The sequence below is a fragment of the Glycine max genome, chromosome 15, assembly GCF_000004515.6.
Source record: "Glycine max cultivar Williams 82 chromosome 15, Glycine_max_v4.0, whole genome shotgun sequence".
Lineage (NCBI taxonomy): Eukaryota > Viridiplantae > Streptophyta > Magnoliopsida > Fabales > Fabaceae > Glycine > Glycine max.
In genome coordinates, this window is record NC_038251.2 from 29,481,482 (window position 1) to 29,486,631 (window position 5,150).

At 40.1% G+C, this 5,150-nt stretch overlaps 1 non-coding gene across 1 annotated transcript; it reads left to right on the plus strand.

Annotated features, from left to right (window-relative positions):
- The first annotated feature begins 1,263 nt into the window (after positions 1 to 1,263).
- On the plus strand, positions 1,264 to 1,370 carry LOC112999682 (small nucleolar RNA R71). Its single transcript, XR_003264892.1, has one exon. It is a non-coding gene; the product is annotated as a small nucleolar RNA R71 (small nucleolar RNA).
- Positions 1,371 to 5,150: the final 3,780 nt, after the last annotated feature.

The window sequence follows — 5,150 nt, forward strand, 5'->3', positions numbered from 1 at the left end:
TTTACCAATCAATGCGGAGACATTTCTGCACATGCTAATTCGTTTACTTCCTTTAAGCTTCCGCTTATTAGTGCATAGTTCCTTCAAGAATTTAGCATATCTTGGAATTTTCTTTATTGCATCCAGCAGAGGTATGTTTACCTCTACTTTTCTAAATGTTTTGAAGATCTCTTTCTCTGCCTCTTCCATTTTTGGTTGGAAACTACTCTTGGAGGGAATGGAAGAGGAGGGATGTGCTGCTTCTGCAAATCATAATTACCAGTGGAAGATTCACCTGCACAAAAATTGTTAGGTAAATTTTTGTCATCACCTTTTTCTTGAGTAGAGTGAAGTTTGGCAAGTTCATTTGCAGATGAGAAAGGTGCTACGGGTTGAGGTCCTTGACACTGCTTTCCCGACCTCAATGAAATGGCACTGACATTTTTGGGATTTTGGACAGCTTGAGAAGGCAGCTTGTCAGAATTCCGGGACTGCTGTTGATTTAATTGTGTAGCCAATTGTCCCATCTGATTAGTTAAGCTCTGAATGGAGGCTCTGGTCTCTTGTTGAAACTGCATATTCTGCATAGTCATTTGCCTCACAAGTTCTTTGAGGGAAGGTTGCGGAGGAGCGTCAACTGTTTGCTGTTTCTGGGGCTGTTGCTGTTGTTGGATTGGTGGAGGAATGTATGGTCTGCTTGGGCCAGCAGCATTTTGGAAGGAAGGAGCAGGCTGCTGTTGTTGTTGTTGAGGGCTAGACCATCTGAGATTAGGGTGATTCCTCCATCCAGGGTTGTATCTGTTGCTGGAGAGGTCATAATTGTTCTGCTGTGGTTGATTTTGCTGCTGAGGTTGAGGAGGTCTATTGTAAATGTTTGCAGCATAAGCTTCAAGCTGCTCAATTGCTCCAGGTTGCTGCATGGAAGGGCAGAGGTCTGTATGGTGGTCAACAAAGGAGCATAAACCACAGACTCTTGTGACTGGTACAGATTTCTGATTCAAGGCCAGCTGGGTTACCAAGTTAACCAATGCATCTAGTTTGCCTTTAAGCTTCTTAGTTTCAGATGATGTAGACGAGTTTGTAGCTACCTCATGCACTCCTCTAATGACTATGACATCATTTCTGGCGCTAAACTGTTGGGAGTTGGAAGCCATCTTCTCAATCAAGTTTCTGGCTTTAGCAGGAGTCATGTCTCCAAGGGCGCCACCACTGGCAGCATCTATCATACTTCTCTCCATATTACTGAGTCCTTCATAAAAATATTGGAGAAGAAGCTGCTCCGAAATCTGATGGTGAGGGCAACCTGCACATAGTTTTTTAAATCTCTCCCATTATTCATATAGGCTCTCTCCACTGAGTTGTCTAATACCTGAGATATCCTTCCTGATGGTCGTGGTCCTGGAAGCAGGGAAAAGTTTTTCTAAGAATAGTCTCTTAAGGTCATCCTAGCTCGTGATGGACCTTGGAGCAAGGTAATATAGCCAGTCCTTTGCCACTCCCTCTAAAGAATGAAGAAAAGCCTTCAGAAATATGTGATCCTCTTGGACATCTGGGGGTTTCATGGTGGAGCAGACAATATGAAATTCTTTCCGATGTTTGTGCGGGTCTTCACCTGCAAGGCCATGAAACTTTGGAAGCAAATGGATCAATCCAGTTTTAAGAACATATGGGACATCCTCATCAGGGTATTGGATGCACAAGCTTTCGTAGGTGAAATCAGGTGCAGCCATTTCCCTTAGAGTCCTCTCACGTGGTGGAGGTTGTGCCATGTTCTCAGAATGTTCAAAATCAGAATGCTCAAAATTGTAATGCTCAAAATCAGGATGTTCAAAATCACCAATAACAGAATGCACAGATTCACCAGTAATGGAATGCTCAGGATGATCAAAAGGTATAAAATGATGCCTAACGAATCTATGAAATGTCCTATCTATCTCAGGATTAAAGGGTTGTAAGTCAGATGGATTGCCTCTAGTCATACACTACATTAAGCATGCACAACTAGTTGCCTTGTCATGTAAATGAAGGTGTAGGTTTGAACTACAGCTACCCTCAAATGATATCCAAATGACTTGACATTTTTTGAGCAACCTTATAAAATGATGAGAAGATAGCACATAAAATTTCAAACAAAAATTCAAAGTGTAACTATGGAAGCTAAAAATGGTAGGTTGAGAAAAATAAGTGAATAAAACTTGAAAAATAAAAATTTTTTGACATAATCACTTTTTTTGGCGATGGAGACCTCATGGCCGGCTGCCACTGCATAGGAAATTTTTTTCTACCCCAAATACATATATAATAATTGCGATTCTGATAACCGAAGCAAAAGTTATGGCCGTTTGAAGTTTTGACAAAAACAAAATTTGCTACTTTTTTGGAACTTCCAAATCTGACCAAACTAATTCAGCATGGGTGGTCGCTAAAATCCGTCGCTACATGATTTCTACTACTACTCTGTTTTGTCGCAAGGAAAAGTGGTCGCTAGGTCCGTCGCAAGGAAAAGTGGTCGCTAGGTCCGTCGCAAAACACCATTCACAGCAAAACATCCAAAACTGAAACAGGGGAAGCGCTTAATAGGAAAACTAAAACAGAACATACACTAAACAAAATAACAAGACACTAAACAACACTACCACAAGGACTAACACAACACTGACAATTAAACATAAAACATGAAATAATTAAACACTAACACAACACTAGCTATTATGAACCTTTGGACATTGATCCTCGGCAATGGCGCCAAATTTGATCGAGGCCGTACCCGAATCAAATAAACATGAAAATGCAGTAACTAGGAAGTGATCCTAGGTCGTTTCCCAACGAGCAATGATAAACCAAATGTTCATAATATACTTGCAGTAACAGTAACGATTGGGGGGGGTTGTTTGTTTTGTGATTTAAAGAACAGAACAAGTAAACTGGAATACGAAACTAATAATATTAAAAACGGGTTGTTTCCTCTGATTCAGAAGCCATTCTCTTGTCCTGGGTTATGGAGAATTCATCCCTAACAGTTAACCACTTAATCCAACCCTATTTCAATTTACTAAGCGAAAATCAACTTAGGGTTGTCAATACGTGATTAGGAAACACATACACCAGCTAGCCCTTCATCCATTAAGCATGAACGCAAGTTAGGCTCAGAGGCAATTAATCGAACACGAAGCGTGCGCAGATTAATGTTAACGAATTTGGGATAACTGGTGAAGGGAAAACTGCCAGGAAGCCACATTATAAACGAAACCTCAAAGAGAGTTGAGCTTCGTCCTCAAAAGGAAACAACACCAGAATATTTAGCCATCCATAGATTCAAACAGAAAACATAAATGAAACTAAAAGTAGAAACATAAACGAAGCAGAAACGTAAATGAAGGCAGAAAAAGAAACAAGAACGAAATTGTAATTAGAAGCAGAAAATGGAAAATTGCATTACGTAACAATAACATTAGAACCAAAAAACGTAAAAGCCATAATCCTTATGCTCTGAATAATAGTCTAACAGAATAGCCTTCCACAAATCCCAAGGCTGCTATTTAAAAAGAGTCACTCAAAGTCACTGGGCCCTATTACAATATTCTGGCCCAAAACGAAATAAACACTGAACCACATAAAATAAAATTGCAATCTCCTAATTAGAAATTAACTAAGGTAAGCGCTGCTTTATTTGCCCTCTTCAAGTCCACAACCAAAATCTAGATTAAGCCCAATGTTTCATTAATTCCTGAAATTAGATTAAAAACATCAAATTAGCTAAATGAGCCCAAATAATAGAACTTCCTAATTAATTTGACAATTAAGACTAATCAGTAATTAAAAGGGTGCAAAAAGGGTTTAAGAAATAGAAGAAAATGATGGCACATCAGCGTGCCATCAGACACGATTGTGTCTGAATGGCGAAAAGGCATGCGGAATGACCATAATTTGTCTCCGCATGTCATCGGGCTCGCCGCCTCTGGATGACAAAAGGGTGCAGAATGACCATAATTTGTCTCCGCGTGCCATTGGACACGATTGTGTCTGAATGGCGAAAAGGTGTGCGGAATGACCATAATTTGTCTCCGCATGTCATTGGGCTCGCTGCCTCTAGATGACAAAAGATCGCAGAATGACCATAATTTGTCTCTGCGTGCCATCAGACACGATTGTGTCTGAATGGCGAAAAGGTGTGCGGAATGACCATAATTTGTCTCCGCATGCCACATGACCTCAGGGTCAATATGACAGAGATTGTGGGGCGGCCGACAAAAGCGATGCTCTTACTCCTACGTATCCTTAATGTGGAACTCAGACCGACGTAGTTATGGATAACTTGTGAGACTAAAATAGTCTCGGTGTTTTCTTCACTAAAATGCGAACATGCTTTAGTAAAGAGACAAAACTTCCAACTGATCAGAGCAACATATGCTTTTTTATGAAAAACAATGCGTCTATTGGGGAAGGAGAGTATGCTGATGAAATTTTCTCATAACCATAAATGAGATTTTGGATGTTAGCATTTCGTTTCTAAACGACCATTTAGAGGAAACACTGGGTCCAACAAAAATAGAAGAAAATCACTCAAAGTGTATCAATCTCACACGGGTAAGTGTTTCATCCTAATTCCGAACCATAGATATGTCATGACTCGATTTTGCAAATCATTTCCTATCAAATCAAAGATTACATGTGTGATCATGGATCAATAGGACTTTTTCTTGGGACTGGTTTGTTTCTTGTGGGAAATTTGGCTTTGAGTGTTCCCGGCCTTTTCCTTTTTTGTTTTTGTTTAGTGTGAGGTGAGCAAGTCACCGACACACAAGATTTTGGTTGGCAATCAAAGGGAGAGGACCACTTTAGGTTGTGGTTCCCTTTCTTTTCTTGTTTACTTGGTGACAATTCTGTATTGTTCAGATATTTTTTGGTCCAAAGACCTTTCTGCATATTTCTTCTGTTTTCTTCTGATCTTTGATCGGGAATTTTCTTTCTTTTTGCTTTCTCTCAATCTTTGATTGGGAATTTTCTCTTTGTTTTCTTCCGAGAGCAAGGATTGACATTCTCACCCTGGGTCAAGGTTTATGGTAAGTTGGGATTTCGGCTCAAGGCTTGTAGAACGACTGGACATGACATATGTCAGGGTTTGGTTTGGTTCAGGGATAAAGGGGATGTCCCACATTATTTCCACGACA